This window comes from Cnephaeus nilssonii (assembly GCF_951640355.1).
Source record: "Cnephaeus nilssonii genome assembly, chromosome: X".
Lineage (NCBI taxonomy): Eukaryota > Metazoa > Chordata > Mammalia > Chiroptera > Vespertilionidae > Cnephaeus > Cnephaeus nilssonii.
Genome location: NC_137071.1, coordinates 53,397,470 through 53,420,573, shown reverse-complemented (window position 1 = coordinate 53,420,573; position 23,104 = coordinate 53,397,470). Strand labels below are relative to the sequence as shown.

Here is a 23,104-nt window from a genome sequence, read left to right as displayed (position 1 = left end):
GCAAAGGGCTGGCCAGGTCCCCACAGACAGCAAGTGAAGTTCAGGAGAGATATCTCAGCTGTGGGGGATTGCCACTGAGAACTCTGGAGTCTAAACCCCAAGCTGCCCCCGCCCCCATCAAAGAGCAACAGAACTGAGAAGGTTACCCAGATAACATCTGGCTATGAAAAGCAACAGGGTTGCTGTCAGCCAGGGAGAGACAGCAGGAAATGCAGGCACCCTCCTAAAGGGCCAATGTACAAAATTCCCTGTCGAGCCAACCACCTTGTGCTCCAGCAGAGGGAGGAAAGTGTGGACTAGAGCTGTGTGAGCAGAAGTCAGGATTAGGGGCTCTGGGGTTAGAGCTCAGAAGGCAGACAAATGGTTTCCTGTGCTGAGTCATTCCCTCATGCTTTGGAGGTCATCTTTCTCACACAGACATTTGCTATAGAGGTGACCTTGCCTGGGGGGAAGACAGTTGATCCACCCTATTGGAAAATACCTTGCCCCACAGTGCAGAGTTGCTCAGGCCCATTAAGAGACTACAACTAGCCTTTAGGCAGAAACAATTGCCCCACACTATAGAAAAAAAAAACACTCTTGCCACACCTGTGGATGATTGACTGAGGGCAAGTCAAGACAAAATCCTATCAGTCTGTAGAGAGAGATGGTCTCTGGAGGCTTTGAATCTTTGCCTGATTTAATTAGTCAGAAACAGCATTTGACACTGTCTTGCACTACAGATTGAGAGGCATATCAGATATACCTAATACATAGTTACAAACCCAAACAGGCAGCCAAAATGAGGAGACAAAGGAACAACCCCTAAATGAAAGAATACAAGAATTCTCCAGAAGAAGAGATAAATAAATGGAGATAAGAAATTTATCTGATACAGAGTTCAGAATAATAATGGTAAAGATGCTCAACAGCATGATAAAAGATAAAATAACCATGAAAACATACATAAATAATGACAGCACAAATAAAGAACACATTATAAGGAATACACAGCAGATTAGGGGAAGCTGAGAATCCAATCAGGGAATTAGAAGACAGAATTGAAAAAAGTCACTCAATCAGAGAACCAAAAAGAAAAAAAAAAACACAATTGAAAAACAGGAGGACAGTTTAAGGGAGCGTGGGACAATGTGAAACATAACAATATTACAATAGCAAGTGTGTAAAAGAAGAGGCAGAAAGAGAGAAAGGAACAGAGAACGTGTTTGAAGAAATAATGGCAGAAAATTTCCCTAACCTGGTAAGGAAAAAAGTCACACAAGTCTGGGAGGCACAGAGAACCCCAAGTAAGAAGAACCCAAATGAGCCCATGCTCAGTCAAATCATAATTAAAATGCCAAAAATTAAAGACAAATAGTGAATCAAAAAGGCAGCAAGAGAAAAGCAAACTGTTACCTACAAAGGAGTTCCCATAAGGTTGACACCTGATTTCTCATCAGAAACTCTATAGGCCAAAAGGGAATGGCATGAAGTATTCAAGATAATAAAAAGCAAGATTTGAAACCAAGATTCCTATATCCAGCAAGGCTATCATTCAAAACAGATGGTCAAATAAAGCGCTTCCCTGACAATGAAAAAAAAAAAAGGCTAAAGGAACACATCAACACCAAGCCAACATTACAAGAAATGGTAAAGGGATTGCTATAAAGAGAAGAGGAAATAGAGAGAGAAATCTAGGCACACAGAATTAAAATGACAATAAATAAGTGCCTATCAATAATAACCTAAATGTAAATAGATTAAATGCTCCAATCAAAAGTCACATGGTAGCTGAATGGATTAAAAAACATGACCCAACTATATGGTGTCTACAAGAGACCCACCTCAGAACTAAAGATACATACAGGAAGAGAATGAAGGGATGGAAAAAAAATTTTCCATGCAAATGGAAAAGACAAAAAAGCTGGAGTAGCAATACTCATATCCACAATATAGACTTCCAATTAAGGCCATCACAAGAGACAACAAAGGACACTACATAATACTAAAGGGATCAGTCCAACAAGAGGACATAACCCTAGTAAACATATATGCACCCAATATAGAAGCACCTAAATATATACAAAACTTCTAGAGGATTTAAGGGAGAGAATGACAACAATACAGTCATAGTAGGGGACTTTAACAACCCACTGACCTCACTGGATAGATATTTCAGACAAAAACTTAACAAGGAAACAGTGACTCTAAATGACACACTGGATTAGATGGATTTAATTGAAATTTATAAAACATTTCACGCCAAAGCTGCAAAATATACATTCTTCTCATGTGGACATGGATCATTCACAAAGATAGACCACATGTTAGGACACAAAACAAGTCTATATAAGTTCAAGAAGACTGAAATCATATCCAGCATCTTCTCATATCACTGTGTAATGAGATTAGAAATCAACTACAATAAAAACAACAAAAAACATTCAAACACACTGAGGCTAAATAGCATGGTATTAAACAACTAGAGGCCCGATACACAAAAATTCGTGCAAGAGTAGACCTTCCTTCCCCCAGCTGCTGGCACCAGCTTCCCTCTGGCACCCAGGATCTGGGCTTCCCTCCTCTGGCTGCCAGCAGGTACCCGGGATCCCAGGTGGCTTCCCCTGGGCTGCCCAAAGGTACCTGGGACCCTAACTGGTTTCCCTTAGGCCGCCCGCAGGCACCCGGGACACAGGCTGGCTTCCGCTGGGCCGCCGGCAGGCACCTGGGACCCAGACTGGCTCCCCCTGTGCTGCCCAGGATCCCAGCTAGCTTCCCCCAGACCACCCACAGCTATCCAGGACATGGGCTGGCTTCCCCTAGGCTTCCTGCAGGAACCTGGGACCCTGGATGGCTTTCCCTGGGCTTCCCACAGGTACCCAGGACACAGGCTGGCTTCCCCTGGGCCGCCACAGGCACCTGGGACCCAGCTGGCTTCCCTCCGGCCCCAGCTTCGTCAGGAAGGACATCCAGAATGACATCCAGAAGACGTCCAGTATAATTAGCATATTACCCTTTTATTATTATAGATGAATGGGTTACCAACAAGATCAAGAAAGAAATAAAAAACTTCATGAAAATAAACAAAAACGACCACAAGTCTCTGGGACACAGAAAAATAAGTCCTGAAAGAGAAGTTCATAGTACTACAGGCCTACCTCAAAAAACAATAAAAATCAACAATAAACTACTGTGTTTAACCCTATATCTTAAAGAACTAGAAAGAGAACAACAAGAAAAGCCTAGAGTAAGTAGAAGGAAGGAAATAATAAAGATTAGAGCAGAAATAAATGCCATAGAGACTAAAAAATAAAATAAAATAAAATAAAATAAAATAAAATAAAATAAAATAAAATAAAATAAAAAATCAATGAAACCAAGAGCTGGATCTTTGAAAGGATAAACAAAATCGATGAACTGTTAGCCAGACTCATTAAGAAACAAAGAGAGAGGACCCAAATAAATAAATTCAGAAACGAAAGTGGAGAAGTAACCATTGACACCAGAGAAATACAAAGGATTATAAGAAAGTACTATGAACAACTATATGCCAACAAGCAGGACAATGTGGATGAAATGGACAAATTCCTAGAAAAACACAATCTCCCAAAACTGAATCAGGAAGAATCAGAAAACCTTGAATAGACTAATAACAACTGATGAAATAGAAGCAGTAATAAAAAATCTCCCAGCAAACAAAAGCTCAGGTCCAATGGCTTCACAAGGGAGTTTTGTCAAACATTCAAAAAACACCTATATTCCTCAAACTCTTCCAAAAAATCCAAGAGGAAGGTACATGTCCACACCCTTTTTATGAGGCACGCATTATACTAATTCCAACACCAGATAAAGACACTACAAAGAAAGAGAATTACAGGCCAATATCCCTGATGAACATAGATGCTAAAATCCTCAACAAATGTTAGCAAATCGCATCCAGCAATACATCAAAAACATCATACATCATGATCAAGTGTGATTTATTCCAGTGATGCAAGGCTGGTACAATATTTGCAAATCAATAAATCTGATAAATTACATAAACAAACTGAAAGACAAAAATCACATGATCATACCAATAGATGCAAAAAAAAAAGGATTTGACAAAATCAAACACCCTTTTTTGATAAAAACTCTCAGCGAAGTGGGAATAGAGGGAGCATATCTTAACATGATAATGGCCATATGTGACAAACCTACAGCCAACATTATACTCAATGGGCAAAAACTAAAACCACTTCCCCTCAGAATAGGAACAAGACAGGCATGTCTGCATTCACCACACTTATTCAACATAGTACTAGATGTCCTAGCCACAGAGATCAGACAAGAAGAAATGAAAGGCATCCAAACTCGAGAGGATTAAGTAAAACTTTATTTTTCACACGTAGGAAATGCTAAAAATTCCACCAAAAATTACTGGATTTAAAAAATGAATTTGGCAATGGAGAAGGATACAAAATCAATACCCCCCCCACCACCACCAAAAAAAAGGCTTTTATATACACCAATAAAGAATTCTCAGAAAGAGAAACTAAACAAGCAATTCCATTTACCATTGCAACAAAAAAATTGAAATAGTTAGGAAAAACTTAACCAAGAAGGCAAAAGACCTATACTTGGAAAACTACTGGATGGTGAAAAAGAGATAGAAGAACATATAAACAAGTGGAAGAATATACTGTGTTCATGGATTGGTAGAATCAACATCATTAAAATATTCACATTACCCAAGGCAATCTACAGATTCAATGCAATCTCTATTAAAATACCAACAGCATATTTCACAAAATAATACAAAAATGTTTATGGAACAAAAAATACCCCTAAAAGCTGCAGCAAACTTGAGAAAGAAAGAACAAAGTCGGAGGAATCACAATACCAGATTTCAAGTTATACTACAAAGCCATTGTAATCAAAACAGCATTATAATGGCCCAAGAAAAGCCATATAGATCAACAGTACAGAACAGAGACCCCAGAAATCCTCCCAAGCCATTATGCTCAATTAATATTTGACAAAGGAGGCAAGAGCATACAATGGAGTCAAGACAGTCTCTTCAGTAAATGGTGATGGGAAAATTGGACAGATACATGCAAAAAAATGAAATTACATCACCAACTTACAGCATAAATGAGAATAAACTCCAAATGGATAAAAGACTTAAATGTAAGTCAGGAAACCATAACAATCCTAGAAGAAACCATAGGCAGCAAAATCTCACATATCTCTTGTATAAGGTGACCAGACCTCCCTCTTTTGGCGGGACAGTCCCGATTTTTAACAATTTGTCCTGCGTCCCGCGGCGTTTTAAAAAAGTCCCGATTTTTGGAAAGAATGCACGACAAGCTAGGGAACGACGGGAGAATGGGGAAGGGAATATACGGTTTTCGGCGGCCATGTGGCTATTTAGCCAGGATATGAGTTTTATATTATTTTTGTTAATTTTGTAATGTTAAACTTTAATAACAACAAATAATTGTTGAGAACTGATTATCGAGAACTGCTTATCAAAGTTCGCATTGTTGATCAGTTGTTAGAATTCGACCACCATTGTTTGGACTTAATGAACAATGGCATTTTTTGGGATTGGCAACGACGAAAACATTTTGTAACTGTCTCTCAGATGATACACATCGTACTGCGTGCTAGTAAGCTAGTTAAACAAGTGATGTCATTACAAATCAGCTATTCAGATAATAAGTAATTTATTTATTTATTTCATAAATACATAAATTTTCTTGAATTTAGCAGACAGTACTCGTATTATTTATATTTTATAGTGGCGGCAAAAAGTCTAGTGCTGGCCTTGAAAGTGACACTTAGAGGAAAAATAATACAAGTTAGTATTGTTATTATTTAGAAAGAAATATAGGATTAAAATAATTTTTAAAATATAGTTACTTTATAAAAATCTAATTTAATTTATAAACTAACAATAAAATATGTTCATGTAATTATGTACCTACTTACTGTGTTTTTAAGCAATATGTATATAATAATTTATAATATAATTTTAAATTATTTTTTTTAGATTTTTAACATAATGAGTAAGAAAAGAGGATGCAAATTCAACGATGATCTAAGAAGTGAATTTCCTTTTATTAAAAAAAACAAAAGCGATTACAATATAGACCAAATTTTTAATCAAGAACCCCCCCCCCTGGGCCAAAACCGGTTTGGCTCAGTGGATAGAACGTCAGCCTGCAGACTCAAGGGTCCCAGGTTCGATTCCGGTCAAGGGCATGTACCTTGGTTGCGGGCACATCCCCAGTAGGGGGTGTGCAAGAGGCAGTTGATCGATGTTTCTCTCTCATCGATGTTTCTAACTCTCTATCCCTCTCTCTTCCTCTCTGTAAAAAATCAATAAAATATATTTTAAAAAAAAGAAACCCCCTCCTTGCCCCCCGGTCAATGGTGTCCTGCTTTACCAATGTTAAAATCTGGACACCTTACTCTTGTAGTAGTAATAAGTTTACAGATACATCTCCTAGGGCAAAGGAAACTAAGGATAAAATAAACAAAGGGGATTACATCAAAATAAAAAGCTTCTGTACAGCAAAAGAAACCATCAACAAAATGAAAATGGTGCCCACTGTATGGGAGAACATATTTGGCAATGATACATCTGATAAAGGGTTAATCCTATATAATAAAGAGGTAATTTGCAAATTGACCATCACTACAACAAACAAGATGGCTGCCCCCATGTGGACACAAGATGGCCACCACAAGATGGCCAGCAGGGGAGGGCAGTTGTGGGCAATCAGGACAGCAGAGGAGGGCAGTTGGGAGGGACCAGGCCTGCAAGGGAGGGCAGTTGGGGGTGATCAGGCCTGCAGGGGAGGGAAGTTAGGGGTGACTGGGCCGGCAGAGGAGGACAGCTGGGGCAACCAGGCCTGCAGGGGAGGGAAGTTGGGGGGACCAGGCCTACAGGAGAGGGCAGTTGGGGGGGGGGAATCCAGGCCTGCAGGGGAGGACAGTTGGGGGAGATCCAGGGCTGCAGGGGAGGGCAGTTGGGGGGACCAGTCCTGCCAGGGAGGACAGTTAGGGGCAACCAGGTCAGCAGGGGAGGGCAGTTAGTGGTGACCAGGCTGGCAGGGGAGGACAGTTAGGGGCAATCGGGCCAGCAGGGGAGCAGTTAGGTGTAGATCAGGCTGGCAGGGGAGTGGTTAGGGGGTGATCAGGCTGGCAGGCAGAAGCAGTTAGGGGCAATCAGGCAGGCAGGCAGGTGAGCGGTTGGGAGCCAGCAGTCCTGGATTGTGAGAGGGATGTCCGAATGCTCGTTTAGGCACGATCCCAGGCAGTCAGACATCCCTTGAGGGTGTCTGACATCCCTTGAGGGGTCCCAGATTGGAGAGGGTGCAGGCTGGGCTGAGGGACACCCCCCACCCATGCATTAATTTTGTGCACCGTGCCTCTAGTATCCAAAATATATGAGGAACTCATACAACTTAACAGAGGTAGATAAACAATCCAATTTAAAAATGGGCAAAGCACCTAAATAGAGACTTCTCTAAAGTAGACATACAGATGGCCAAGGGACATATGAAAAAATGCTCAAAGTCACTAATCATCAAAGAGATGCAAATTAAAACAGCAGTGAGATATCACCTCCCAACCGTCAGAATGGCTACCATCAACAAATCAACAAATGACAAATGCTGATAAGGATGTAGAGAAAAGGGAACTCTAGTACACTGCTGGTGGGAATGCAGACTGGCGCAGCCATTATGGAAAACAGTATGGAGTTCCTCAAAAAATGAAATATGGAACTACCATTTGACCCAGTGATCCCATCTAGTAATGTTATAATAATAAAAGCATAATCTGCTAATTAGACTGACATGCTTTGAAGCCATCAAGGTCACTGTAGTTGAGATACAATCTGACTTGTCATTTTTTTTCTTAAAACATGATATTCATAATACTATGTGACATTGAATTTATTTTGACAAAGGCTGTTAGCAGTAGGATTATGTTTTCTTATTTTGCTTTAATTGGAACTCTGTGATTTTATTTATGTACCCAAATGTAGCTTTTGGGAGAGTTGAATCACACAGTAGGTTTATATTGATGATTCAGTGGACGATGAAGAGGTTTGGCCAGTTAATGGCACCATTAAGTTAAATGCTACCCTGCCAGCAGCTAGATCTGTTTTCTAATTCCCAGGGAAGTGAATGCAGAATGAGGCCTTCTTAGATCAATGTGTCTTTTCCACACATGCAAGCCTTTATGAGTCAGAAATGGCACTCAGCTATATGCTACCTGTAAACTAGATCTCTGTAATTGCTACAGAGCCTCCAAGAAAAATATACTCAAATAGAAAAGAGTTCCCTTTTCTCCACATCCTTATCCTTAACATTTCAAAATGGATGAATTTGTTAGTCCTTTTGCCAACATTTGCCAATCCTTGATGAATTAATGGACTGTCCTTGTTTTACATGCAGTCTTTACAGGGTCAGAGGTGTGTGACTCAGAATATCAAAGCCCACTAAATCCTTCCTTTTACATTCCCTTAAAACTCCCCTATTCAGCTCAAAATGCTAATTGGCTTTCCAAAACGAAAGGTCCAGGACTTTTAAAATGCAAATACCAGGAACTCTAGTCTGGGCCATTTTTAAAGTATAAATCTTTGGAAGATAGCCCCCTAAACAAATCACTTTTATTTCAACTATTCCTTTCTAAATTAGTAAATTTTAATTAAGGTTATTGAATTTCTAGATATTTTGAAATAACATGAAATACTGAAACACTGATAATTAAATAGGTCTTTAAATTCGCCTGCTTTTGTCTTTATTGCCGAAAGTCTGTAAAATGGATTTGAACTTTTGATAGAATGTCTGGTGCTTGAGGGTGTGTTTCTTGAAAGTGAGAGTGTGTTAAAAATGTGTTTATAAACATCAATCTAAGGAATGCTGGTCACTTATTTTATTTTCATTATTATTGGAAATGGAGGCTTCTAAAAGTTAAAAGTTCAAATTAAGTCAGGAGAAATTATATGGTTGTGATAATAGAATGCATGAGGTATGGAGATTCATTTTGGAGAGAAAAAATATTCTTGCATTTTCTGGGCAAAAATTAGTAATTTGAATTATGCTATGGTCTTTATGTGTATGGTCTTTATGTGGTATGTGTTTGTCTGTGTATTACCTGTGGTAAATTTTCAACCTCTGGATGGCATTACTAGGATATAACCTTGTATTAGCCTAATAAAAAAAAGATTAAATACTTATATAAATTAAGCAGAATTCTGTGGTCTGGACAAAAATTTTAATATTAAAACTGGCTTAAGTTTGATTAATATCTTTTAGAGTTATTACCATAAAATACATGTTTTTTCCTAGATTTTCAAAGAGTTTATGATATAATCTTTTGGTTAAGTATATTTGACTATCTTTCCAAAGTTTGAATTTTAAGACTTTTAACCAAGAGATGACTTTGAGTTGTTCCAATGGGCCCTGGAATAACTGAAGGATTTATTCTCTCTTCTTAAAAGAAATATTTTTAAACTAAATTAGGCTGATTTGATATACTTGAAATTATGTGGGCAGCTTTGTCAAATAAAAATTAATAACTAAGTTCTATTTATATACATATATTTTGTTAAAATGAATGTTATAGAAATTTCAGTCTGCTTAAGAAAGGAACTTGCAAAGGCTCAGAGCCAAGTTCAAACAGAAAACTCTCAGGGGTAGCAGGTGTCCAGTTGGGGACACTAGGCAAGCCAAAAGTGATTCCCTGGGGGGGGAGGAGGGCATCTGCTAGTGATACTCTGGATATTTGTGTTTCACATATTGGAAGTTTATGAATTACTTTCACTGCTCAACATACCCCTTGCAATAAGCCATGTGCCATGTTTTAAAATCTTATGTATTTCTTCTTTATATGCTGAAATTATATATTGAACCTACATATATACAGATTTTATATTTTCTATGTATTTTATAGTAATTATAAGAGGCCCGTTGCACAAAGATTCATGCAATAGGCCTTCCTTCCCCTGGCTGCCGGCACCAGTTTTCATCCAGCACCCAGGACCCAGGCCTTCTCTCTGGCCGCTGCCTTCAGTGTTTACTCTGGCCAGAGCCTTCAGTCTTCTCCGTTCTGGCCGAAGCGACACTCCTGTAGCTCCCACCGCCCCCTGCCCTCCCCCTCATAGCAGGTGTCCCGCCCCGCTCGGCTGCTCTGTGTCTCCATATGCAAATTAACCTGCCATCTTTGTTGGGTTAATTTGCATACTCACTTCTGATTGGGTGGTGGGTGTCACAGAGGTATGGTCAATTTGCATATTTCTCCTTTATTAGTGTAGATTATTTACCAAGAAATTGATGTCTTGGAATGTTATATCTTACTAGAGGCCCAGTGCATGATTGAATCATGCACGTGTAGGGTCCACTACACGCTTTCGCTTTTGATCGCGGGGGAGCTGGGTGCCTGTCCGCTGGTGCACCAGGCACCCAGCTCCACCACTTTTTTTTTTTAGGTTTTATAAAATTAAATTAAGTGTCTTTTAATGTAAAAATATTTACATTGAACACCCACCCCCATCCTTGCCCCTTCTCTACAGATCACATCCATTTTTAAATTTTTTTCCTTTTTTTAAAAAAAAATTGTTTGTTAATCCTCACCCAAGGTTATTTTTCCATTGATTTTTGTTTTAGGGAGAGTGGAAGAGAAAGGGAGAGACAGAGAGCAACGGTGAGGTGAGAGAGACACATCGATTGGTTGCCTTCTGCTCGAGTCCTGACCAGGGCCTGGGCCGGGGAGGAGCCTGCAATCAAGGTACATGCCCTTGACCAGAATCGAATCCGGGACCCGTTGGTCTGCAGGCTGACGCTCTATCCACTGAACCACACTGGCCAGGGCCAGATCACATCCTTGATGGGCAGCCGAGGAAGCAAGAGCTCAGCTTCACTGGGCCACTCCTCCAGGCGGCTAGGCCGTGGGCAGCGGGGACCATGGCAATTCTGTCCCTGAAGGTTCAGAGGCAACATGGCCAGCTAAGCACCACAGCTGGAATGGGACAGCAGTGCCACAGTTCAGGAAACACACAGGACACAGTCAGAGGTGGAAGACATCTTGGGTAAGAGGAATAGAGGAGGTATGAATGAATCTGTGAATCTCAGGCCTCCCCTGCGGCTGCCTGGACCCCAGGCTCCTTTGAATCCAGTTTTTGATGCTGTAGACACAGGCTGCCCAGCTTCTGCAGATCCTCTGAAAGACCGTTCCTAAGATCCTCATTGTTTCTTAGAAATTCTCTCACCGCTTCCAGCCGAGTTAGGATCTCTTCTGGCAACACCTCTTGTTCTTTCGCTTGAAGATAAATCTCTTGAAGTTTTTCCTTTAGAAATTCCATTTCGATTTCATGGACTTGGCTCTCACTCAGGTAAATGCCTGTTTCATAGTCACACCCATCTCGATGATCTTCCTCGGGGATGAGGACGGCTCAGTCCGATGTCAACAGCTCTTCTATTCTGGAGTACGCCTCCACAATCTCTGGGATATTATGGAATTCATTCAGAAAATGTTGGATCTTTATCTGGAAATCTCGAAGCCACATAGAAGATACCTTCATCTCTGAAGAGTGCATGATATCGTTAGGACACTTAATCACCTCTGTGACTTTCTTTCGATCAACCAGGAAGTGATCGCAGGCGTTGATGAGGTTTAAAAGAGCCACTGCATCACATTCCTCGGGTCCTGCTTTGTCCGCCAGTCCGTGGGGCATGAAGGCCTTGGCCACCTCCCAGGCGTCCGCGGGCCAGCGGCCCGGCCGTCAGTTGCCCCAGTGGACGTCTCCGTTTCTGTTGCTGTGATGTTTCAGGATCTCCCGTTTCCACTCTGCGCACACCTGGCACTGAGGTTGGAACTGGCGGCGCGCGGGCTGCACCTGGAGCCGCCGCGGCAAGTGGCGCCCGGGCCCAGGCCGGAAGCACAGGCGAGCAGGCCGCGGTGGAAGGCCAGCATCTCCCGGCCCACGAAGCCCTGCAGGCAGCGGCACAGCAGCAGCAGCAGGCAGTGGCCCGCCTTCACGCAGTTCTTGTACTTGGCGCAGTTGAGGCGAACCGCCAACTCCAACAGCACCATCTCCCACTCCGGCCGTGGAGTCCACGGGGGCGGGGCGGGCGGCCCCAGCTCCACCACTTTTGATGATCCCCGGCTGCTGAGGGGGGCTACCCTGCTGTTGAGAGGTGCAGGGGGCGGGGCTCCCGCCCCCTGTGCCTCTCAACGGCCAGATCCGCGGCCACTGAGAGGGCCTGCCTGCCGCGGACACCCAGCTGCGCCTCTCAATGGCAGGGTAGCCAGGTGTCCGAGGCAGCCCCCTTCAGCAGACGTTGAGAGGCGCAGGGGGCGGGACTCCCGCCCCCTGTGCCTCTCAACAGCAGGGTAGCCCCCCTCAGTGGCAGCGGATCCGTGCCTCTCAATGGCCGGATAGGCCACCCCGAGTCCCGCCCCCCAGCCTCCTGCCGCCCAATCGTGGGCATAGTGGAGTGATGGTAATTTACATGTTATTCTATTATTAGATAGGATAGAAAATCAAAGTTTTTATCAATTGCATTATAATTAAATCTATAACCATGCTGCTTTTAAGTCTTGTCATTCATGGACAGTCATTGCTTTACTCTGATGCATTTGCAGGTATATCTTTAGAAAAATCCATGAAAAGAACTCTGACCTACTCTGACTTGCAGGCTTCTAAGCAGTTCATATCTTTGAACTTGATGAAGATTTATAAAACTTCAAGAAATAACTCTGTTCAAAAGAATACTGGCAAATAATCAGGATAAACAAAAGTAGTTATGGACTAACTAAATTTAGAATAATTATTCTTATGACTTTGTTTAAAATATTGTTGATTTTTAAATCTTTTCTTTCCCAAATGTAAGGAAAAGTAAAAAGCAGACATGCTGCATTATAGGAGCTAATAAATTAGTAACATTCATTTCCCAGTACTCCTAGGAGACAAAGATTCAAATACCACGACAACCCAGAGATTTTTTTGTCCATTGGGAAATACAATTAATTAAAGGCTCTCTTCAATAGTGTTAAAGGGACCTTACCTTGGGGGCAAGCATATCGGCAGGGGGGGGCAGTTGGGGGTGATAAGGCTGGCAGGGGGGGCAGTTGGGGGCAAGCAGGCCGGCAGGGGGACAATTGGGGGTGATCAGGCTGGCAGGAGAGAGCAGTTGGGGTGATCAGGCCAGAGGGGGGGCAGTTGGGGGCAAGCAGGCCAGCAGGGGGGGGGCAGTTGGGGGCAATAAGGCCAGCAAGGGGGGACAGTTGGGGTGAGAAGGCTGGCAAGGGGGCCATTTGGGAGCAACCGGGCCAGCAGGGGAGGGCAGTTGGGGGCAAGATTAGGCCAGCAGTGGAGAGTAGTTGGGGGCGAGATCAGGCTGGCGGGGAGGGCAGTTAGGGGCGATCAGGCAGGCAGGCAGAGGCAGTTAGAGGCAATCAGGCTGGCAGGGGAGGGCAGTTGGGGAGTGATCAGGCTGGCAGCGGGGGCAGTTGGGTGTGAGCAGACCAGAAGTTTGGGGGCAGTTGGAGGAGAGCAGGCCAGCAGGGGGGGGGGCAGTTGAGGGTGATCAGGCCAGTGGGAGGGCAGTTGGGGTGATAAGGCTGGCAAGGGGGGGGCGTTTGGGAGTGAGAAGGCTGGCAAGGGGGGCAGTTGGGGTGAGAAGGCCAGTGTGGGGGGCAGTTGGGGGTGAGCAGCCTGGCAGTGGGGGCAGTTGGGGGCAAGCAGGTCGGCAGCAAGGGAGCAGTTGGGGGCGATAAGTCTGGCAGGGGGGGAAGTTTGGGGCAATCAGGCTGGCAGGGGGGTGCAGTTGGGGGTGAGCAGGCTGGCGGGGGGGGGACAGTTGGGGGCGATCAGGCCAGAAAGGAGGGCAGTTGGGGGTGATCAGGCTGGCCGGGGGTGGGGGTAGTTAGGGCTGATCAGGCGGGAAGGGCGGTGCAGTTGGGGGTGATCAGGCATGTGGCAGGTGAGCGGTTAGGAGCCAGCGGTCCTGGATTGGAAAAGGGACATCCTTCAAGAGGTCCCAGATTGGAGAAGGTGCCGGCCAGGCTGAAGGACACCCCCCGCCCCCCATGCATGAATTTCATGCACTGGGCCACTAGTATCTATTATTAAGGACCCATCTTGGACAAACTCTTCCAAGAACACCTCCTTAATAATTCCCCTGGTAAAATTATATATGGATCTAATTAATCTATATGAGTATTTTAGATGAATATTGTCTAAATATAGGAATGGATGAAATTAACTGCCCAGAGGAAAAATTGGAACTTCTGGATAATAGTAGATACTTGTTTCCCCTCAGATCCTTCCTTGTTTAATATTATACATTTTTTTTGTTCCTAATCATTGTTACTGGTTTAATATTATTGCTTTTTTTCCTGGTATGTGTTATACTAGATGCAGAAAAACAACATTTAAGACAAGCAGCAAAAGATTTGGATCATGGTGGCTCAAAAATTAGAAATGATCCAAGATACTTAACAAGCACATATAGAATCTGACTGCCTCCCATTTACCTGCCCTTTTTGTTTTGAATAATAATTTGACCTTAAGTGCCATCTAAGGTTATGGTCTTGCCCCATCCCCAGTGGTCTACCCTGTTCAGCAAGACATGCTGACACTGAGACATCCTAGGAATGAGCCTTCCTAGTACTGTAGGACTCCATTATCCAACCAAAAGGTTGGTCATCAATGCATCCTTGGGATCGATTTATGACCAAAAGGGGGATGTGTGAATGAAAGGGGCCACATGCTAACCTGACAAGCTCAGGGAAGGCCTGCATGGCAGTCTTGCAAACTCAAAGACCTAAAGTAACCACAAGGGATAGTCTAAAATTAAGACTTTAACTAAAAGCAGTTATGGTGGGTAGTCATGTCCCAGGCCGGTATATTCCCTGACAAGGTCGATTTTTACCTTAACTGAGCCTATTGCCTCTATGCATCTAAGATAACATACCTATGAAATGTCAGAGTAGCTTGTAACTTCCCTCCCACCCCCCAATCCCTGGGACACAACCAAATGCTCCTGGGTGTCAGGAAAGAGACCATAAATTCCTTCATTGTTATTGTTATCATGTTAATTGTTGACTGTTAACTATCCTGTACCCACCTAAGTAATATGTCTTAAGTAATAAAAGTAATCCCAGAGGTTTCCCAACTTTGCTTTCTCATGCCTCCCTAATCTATTACCAATGAATTTAATGTAACCCACTCATGTCTCCTCCTTTGATGCAATGTCTAAAAATAGGTGAAAAAACCACCATTATCCGAATTTGTTGAGATTCTGCTTCCTGGCAATTGTCGACAGTTTGGCTCAAGTAAACTCACAAAATTGTTTACAGGTTTGAATGTTTTTATGTTAACATATCCATATATGCATGGCCCATGGACACAGATGAGGCCATGCATATGTGGGGCGGTGAGTGCCTTGAGCAGGATGGGGTGGAGGGCTGGAGGGGGTGAATGGGGGGCAAGAGGGAATATATGCCATACTTTCAACAATAAAAAATTATTTTTTTAAATCCTTTAAAAATAATTATTTAAAAAATAATAAAATACTTAAGTTACTTGTCATGAATAAAAACTTGTGAAAGTTCAAAAAACAAAATCTGTGAGATCAGCTTGGTCATGCAGCTATTAGGTAGCAGAGCTGGCCATCAGCCCAAGCTTCTGGTCTCAGTCCTAGAGTATTTAAACAAAGAAACAGATGTGTTCCAGCTAAGAGGCTGCCTAGAATGTGACTTCCTTCTGAATTTCCCAGCCACTGATGCTCCAGAGCTTTGGCCTTCCCAATCTCCGCTGCCCAATGTCTTCCTATGTGTCTATGGCCACCTAGATTTCTCCATAAGTTCCTGCATCTCTTAATGCAAATTCAATTCAGAGCCTACTTAGGCCAGCAAAAAGAAAGGAGTACAAAAGAAAATAAAGGGAAGTGAAAAGAGAAGGAAGGAATAAAACAGCATTTTTTAACATTTCAAAGCACTTTCATACCCATTATCTACTTTATCTCTCTACCCTCCTAAGGAGGTAGGCAAGACAATCATTGTCATTTCTGCTTTCTAAAAAAAGAACACTGGACCTAGGAAGTAATATAAATTAAAAGGAGAATGGAGAAATAGTGTTAGAGTCATACTAAGTCCAATTTTTATATAGCAACATTCTAAGAGCTAAGAATTTTTTGTACATTTTAAAGGGTTGTGAAAACAAACAAAACCAAAGGAGAATATGACACAGGCCTGCAAAATCTAAAATATTTACTATGTGTTTCATAGCAGAAAATTGTTGCCGGCAATAGAACACTTTTAAGCAACAAAAATAAATGAGCTAGAATTTACATTCATTAGCATACATAGTTCTCAAAATATTATGTTGAGCAAAAAATACAAATTTCAGAATGACATTTGCAGTATGATAAAGTTTTAAAGACCTACAAAATGAATATATAATATTTATGGATACAGTACATATGTAGTTAGGTTATAAATCATTCATAAAAATGGTGAACTCTGAAATCATGATAAGAAAGGGACACAGGGTAGCCCAATCATACTAGTAATGTTTTATTCTTAAAGAGAAAAAATTCTGAAGCAAACATCGTGAATATTTGATAAAACAGGTAAAGAGATACATGGTTTGTTATATTATTATCTACTCTTGTCTATATGCTTTAATATTTTACAATACCAATATTTTGAATTGATGTACAAAGAAAAAAATATCTGCAGTTAATAAGTTAGTGGGTATCTCTTTCATGATATCCTTGTTGACAAATCAGAGAACTGGTATTTTAATGTGAGTGCAGTCAGATTTGCAACTAGATAAGCAATTTGTACTCATACTCTTCATTACTTCCTTTCAGGCTAAAGGGTATTTGTCAAGGAGTGCTTAGGCCTGTGGCTTTGGGCTGTCTTAGTCTGACATTGTTGCCAATTATTGGAATGAAGACATAAAATTATAGCTGGGACAAAACTGAGAAGTCAAGAGAATCATGATTCAAAATTATCTCAACAGACTAATAACCTGGGCTTGAATCCAAGAAAAGGAATTATAACAAGAAAAAATATCAAGCCCTACATTTAAACATTTCTAAATATACTGTATAGGTACTGGATGGGTAAATCTTGGTTTAGCGGCTCTCATTATAAAAAAAGAACTGGGAGAATTCACTGAACCATCAATATAAACCGTGTGATTCAACTCCCCCAAAAGCTACATTTGGGTACATAAATAAAATCAAAGAGTTATAATTAAAGCAAAATAAGAAAAGAAAACATAATCCTACTGCTAACAGCCTTTGTTAAAATAAATTCAATGTCACATAGTATTATGAATATCATGTTTTAAGAAAAAAAAATGACAATTCAGATTGTATCTCAACTACAGTGACCTTGATGGCTTCAAAGCATGTCATTGGAGAAATGATTGAAGGATCTGAAGACTGGAAAACAAAAAGACACAGGAGAGTTGTGAATATTTGGGGATCTGTCATGTGATAAGGGCTTAGATGTGTGAGTTGCTTTAGTGGGAAAAACCAGGACTAACCATCAGGCTGAAGATTAAAGGCCGATTTCCATATAATTTAAGTGAAAATCTACTTAGTTTTGTCAACTTGATAGGCTATTATCATGAAAGGGATTTGTTGTCTCCCCACCCCCACCCGCCCCAGTCTCCATCCAACTGTGGATATAGAATGTGAAAGAAGTGACAGTGTCCCAGTTCTGAGCCTAGACCACCCACAAAGGCTCTGCAGTTCTGGATGCTTTCACTTTCTCAGAGCCCTGCCACTATGAGACTAACAGGCTTGGGAAGTAGAGACTACATGGATGTGAGCCATTCCTAGACCAGTGCACCTGTCCTAGACCAGTCATTCCCAACTGACCCACAGGGCTAAGTGTGTACTAATGAGCAAGCTCAGTCAAGGTCAGCATAGCCTCGTCCTGTAGATTATTGAACAACAATAAATGCTTATTGATTAAACTTCTAAATCTTGGGTACTCACAATAGCTAGCTGACACAGTGACGACCTCTTGTCACCTTTTCAAGCAAATGGCAACAGAATCTCTACTCACCCCAGACTATTCCCTCAAAACTCCCTCCTTCAGAAATCTACAAATAAGAAGCAGGCCTCAGCCTCTATGCTCATGGATGCTACTAAAATCCAGGGTACACACAACAAGCTATCTCTGAAGGAAGCATCAGTGGGGTGGGTCTATGGGTTCCCAGCTTACAAGACAAGGAGTGAAGTACTTGGCTACCCATGTTATGAGTACCCTTCATTGTGAAACCCTACTTTAGGTGGCTTGTTATAGAAGTCCCTATTCTCTCACCTCTTCCCTACAGGTATTTCCTTATAGAGTGTGATGGTGGGGATGTAGGGAGTTGATTGTGGTAGGGATGCTTTGTAACTCTTGTAAGATCCTGAAAAAAAGAATCTGGCCAATACTAAGTGGCTTTTTTCTGAATGCAGCATATCCAGCACTTGGACCTGATATCAATTCTGGAAAAAAAGAAAAAGTCCTACTTAACTCACTATATGAGAAGAATGTTCTAGCAAGTGTTTTATCAATGGAACAGTTCTTCTGAGTACTGAGAGATCCATTGCTAAACACAGTCAAGCAGGGGCTTATGAATCACCTTTCAGAGACATCAAAGATGGGATTTCTACATAAAATGTAAAGTCAGACATGATGACCTCTTAGATCCCTTCCAACTCTCAGCATTCTACAACTCCATGAGAAGCACTGCTGGCTAAAAGATAAATGGAATTTCAGGGCCATCAACTTTGCCATTGTGAGCAGCTGAAATAATGCCCACAAACAACTGCCTCCCTCCAATTTCTTATTTTATGAGAAAAATAAATCCCAGGTGTTTAAACCTGTAGTCAAGTGTAGTCCCGTGCAGCAAATGCATCCCTAATCATGATGAGGAAAATAAGACATTTTTGGGGGGGTGGAGACCAGCAGCCTGACTCTGTACCTAGTTAATCAGTACATTTCTGTTAGCCTATAGTCTAGTCATTGCCCCTTCCTTAATTATCTGGTCTTGCAAGACCTATTTACCTAAATAATCACATTTTACAGAGGCCATAAACCATGAATAATACACAACCCCTGGAAGGGGTTATCAGTGCTGGTGCCAGGCCAGGCCTTTAGGTGTGGTCTCACGTCCCCCATGCCAACACACGGGGCTTTTTTCAAAGCCCGCGAAAGGTCCGGAAGTCTGATCCATATATGGAGGACAAAGAAAACAAAGGGTATAAAGAGAAAGCTTCCTCCATATTGGCTTACTCAAGATTTGGAGAACTGACCCCCTGAGTCACTGTACTAGTACATGTGAAATATCTGAAAATAAATGGATTTATCCTAGACCTCCAAGTACGCCTGTGTATTTTCCAGTCGCCCAGTAAATTCTGTAACATAAAAATTGTTTCCTGACCAAAAAACATGCAGTCAAAGTTGCCTCCTGGAGGCACCGCTGCATGAGAGCAGGTGGGTGGGCCCACTCAACCGAGCTCCTGATGACGGGAAGGCGCGCCTCCAGTGATTTACTGGGTCCCAGTCCTCATCAGGCCCAGACGACCAGGGTCCCCGCTAGCGCTCAGTGGACTCCAAAGAGGACAGGAAAGCCCTTTCTAGAACCAGACATCTGACTGGTGAGTTTTCCCCTGGGGGACCAGTTAGAGTTCAGGCCTGCCTTTAGGGGCAGAAGAAGTCGCTGATCACTACTTAGGCAAATTATTTGCCTCTGTTCAGGGATTTTCCATGAGTGGAAGTCAAAACTCAAACTGACTGGTGTGTGAATGTGAGTGTGAGCCTGCATGAAGCAAAAGCTACCTTGTGTTGTTCTGTGTCTCTGTTAACTGGGAGGGATTACATGGTTTAACTACAAACATGGGAAGTAGTTCCTCTAAACCTGCTGTCTTAGAATGTATGGTAAAGAATTTTAAGAAGGGCCCAGACTGCTGCCTGCAATGCACATGTCTCTCCGCGAAATCTGGGGCCCCCAGCTTATGGCTGAGGTTTAGAAAAAGAAATTCCAGGCCTGGGAAATACATTCTCCCAAAATAATCCATTGGGAAGAATGCTGAGATTCGGTGGCGGTTGGGGGGGGGGGGAGGGGCAGTGCCCTGAACCAGGGACAGAAGACATTGCTCTTGATATAAACTTTAGTATTGTGCATGCCGGTATGATAGTGCTAGTTGATGTTTTATGTCTCTTTGTTGTTTAATTTGTTTAAAGATGGGGCAAGTCCCGCTTTGGGGGAATCCCAGTTGTATGTGGTGAGGCTGAACATGTGACAGAGATTGCAGGATGTCCCAGCAGCTGCCAAGAATCCATATTCTTGGGGACTCATCTTGCTCTTTCTTTCAGGGTATTATCCCACCAGAAACTCTTAGCTAGTGAGATTTCAAGAATTTAACTGAGAGCCAGCTTTGTGACATCTCAAGGGCCCTGAGGTGATGCAAAGATTTATTCTTTCTCCCTAAAAAGGAATATTTTTTAACTAAATTAGACCAATACAATATACTTGAAATTACATAAGGAAGTAAGCTATGCAGGCTGGGTTGGGGAACAAGATTAATGCTTCTAAGATAATGGGCGGTTCTTGAATGAGGATGGACCACATTCTGAGGGTGGTCCTGGTCCCGGGGGCATATGACTGCCAGCCAGATTAGCATGTCCTTTCCTTGAACAGAAAGGGCAATCATGGTTATTGGTCAAGAAAATGCTTTAGGTAATAATTGGCTTTAAAAATCTCAAAATTGTTAAGATATCATACCTAATAAAATGGTAATATGCAAATTACCATCACTCCGCTATGCCCACGATTGGGCCATTGGGAGGCTGGGGGCGGGACTTGGGGTGGCCGATTGGGCTGACTCACGAGTCCCTGCCCCCTGTTCCTCCTGCCGTCCCCAACGGCCAGCGCTGCGGGAGGACCCATGGGGCCAGCGCGCCGGTGGCGGAACTCCGGGTGGCTGATTGCTTGGCTGCCGGCACCAGTTTTCCTCCAGCACCAGTTTTCCTCTGGCCACCCGCCGATTGGAGTGCCTCCCGCCAGCGCGATCGGCCACCCAGAGTTCCTCCACCGGAAGCACTGGAGGAACTCAGGGTGGCCAATCCGGGAGGAGCTCCGATTGGCAGGTGGCCAGAGGAAACGGCAGTGGAGGAACTTGGGGTGGCCGATCACACTGGAGGCCAGAGGAAACGGCGCTCTGATCAGCAGGTGGCCAGAGGAAAACTGGTGCCAGCAGCCAGGTGAAGGAAGGTCTTTTGCACGAAACTTCGTGCAACAGGCTTCTAGTAATAAATAAATGTAAATAAAATGAAGAATTTGTGATAAAGCTTTTCAGTAATAATTATAAATATGCTAATAATAAAAGTCCAGTCACTCATGAGGAGACTGACTGTGCTCTCTGTTGAAGGAAGGAGCCAGTCGCCCTTCTCCCTGTAAAAGTAGAGAAGCCACAGCAGTAACCTTAGATGGTATCTCTAAGGAAGAATGTAGCAGTTTAAATCCAAGTGGCTAAAGGCCTGGGAACAGTCTTCTGGGCCTGCTCCCTCCTCCCCCAGCCTTTCCTCCAGCCTCATATGCCTATAAACATCTAAATATTTAAAAATAACAAAACAAAAAAACTGAAACATTAGCTGCTAAACAAGTTTTAATTCACCTGCTCTTAGCTTTTATTACAGAAGGTCTCTTGTACTTTGTTGAAGGTATATTTTCTTGAAAGTAAGAGTGCATTTAAAGTGTGTTCATAAATGTTAATCTAAGAAATGCTGGCTGTTTACTTTTTTGGTAATCATTGAAAAATTAAGGTTTCTAAGAATGAAGAATTCTAATACATTAAAAAAATAAAGAAAAGGTCTATACAAGTTGCTGATGGTATGACAGAAAGAAAGAATATTAGAGTAGAAATACTTAATGGAAGGACTGAGGCATCGTTATTATGCATTTTGAAGAAAAAAGAAAGTGGTTTCTAAAGGTGGTTATTTCTGGAAGTTGAAAAAATGTTTTTGAAAATTGTAAAAATGTCTGTGGAAGTTATAAGAAGTTTTAAAAAAAATAAACTTCTTATAACATAAAAGGAAATTGATTAAATGATACAGGTCAGTAAGCCAGGACAAGCAGAACAGGGAAACTGAGATATTAAAACAGCAGTTTGCAACCATCTAAAAAACTGTCTTCCATAAACCAATGACACTTAAGAGTCAACAATTTGCATGTTGCCTCCCTAAACAGAGGGTAAATAGCTTATGCCAAAGTACTCAGGGACACTGATGGGAGAAATCCAATTACTGTCATTTGCTGTCCACACCCAAAGACAAATGAAGTTGGAAAATAATCCTTATTTTGGTTAGTTCTTTTCTAGTAAAATAATTATGTTATATTAATCAAAAATTTAGTAAATAAAAAGACCATCTTTTAATCATAGGAACTGAAGGTTGCTAGCCTATGTTCCTGTCTAATAGACTTTAATATTTAATCTTTTGATAAAATCAAGTTTGACAATCCCTCAAGAGTTTGAATTTTAAAAAAAGACAACTTTCTCTTGATCTAGAATTGGCTTTAGATCATCCCAATAGGCTCTGAAATGCCTCAGATGTTTGTTTTCTCTCTCATGAAGGAAAATTTTATACTGAAGGTACATAGGAACCTTTGTCAAATACATTTATAACTAATGGTTATTGGTTATAATATTATAGAATGTTGCATTTTACAGAAAGGACAACATTCCATGCCATCTGCATTATAATGAAATCCATAACCATGTCATTTTAAATTTCTTCTTGTCATTTGGAGACAGTTATTGTTTTGTTATAATGCATTTGGAAAAATATTACATCTTCTGAAGAGTCCATGGAAAGGACTGGCAAGGAAAATCAGAAGATCTTAAGGCAGGTTAGTGTATTTTTCTCCCTTTGTTATCCCTCCAGAATTTGGCAATTCTTAATGAATGAATCATGGCAATGCATTTCTTTGCATAAATTCAATAAGACCGGTTTCAAATGGTGGTTTTATTGAACGAAAACTTTGACTGGAGTGTCATGTTTTAAAGAGTCCTGTCAGGACTCTGAAGACTTGAAGCCAATAAGAGTGCCATGG

At 41.9% G+C, this 23,104-nt stretch overlaps 1 protein-coding gene and 1 pseudogene across 2 annotated transcripts in view; both read right to left on the bottom strand.

Moving 5' to 3' along the window:
• The window catches only part of XK (X-linked Kx blood group antigen, Kell and VPS13A binding protein), a 122,897-nt gene that overhangs the window by 86,749 nt on the left and 13,044 nt on the right, over positions 1-23,104 (bottom strand). The window lies entirely within an intron of this gene.
• LOC307095956 (uncharacterized protein CXorf38-like) lies at positions 10,650-12,127 on the bottom strand (annotated as a pseudogene). Its single transcript has one exon. The product of its transcript is annotated as an uncharacterized protein CXorf38-like (transcript).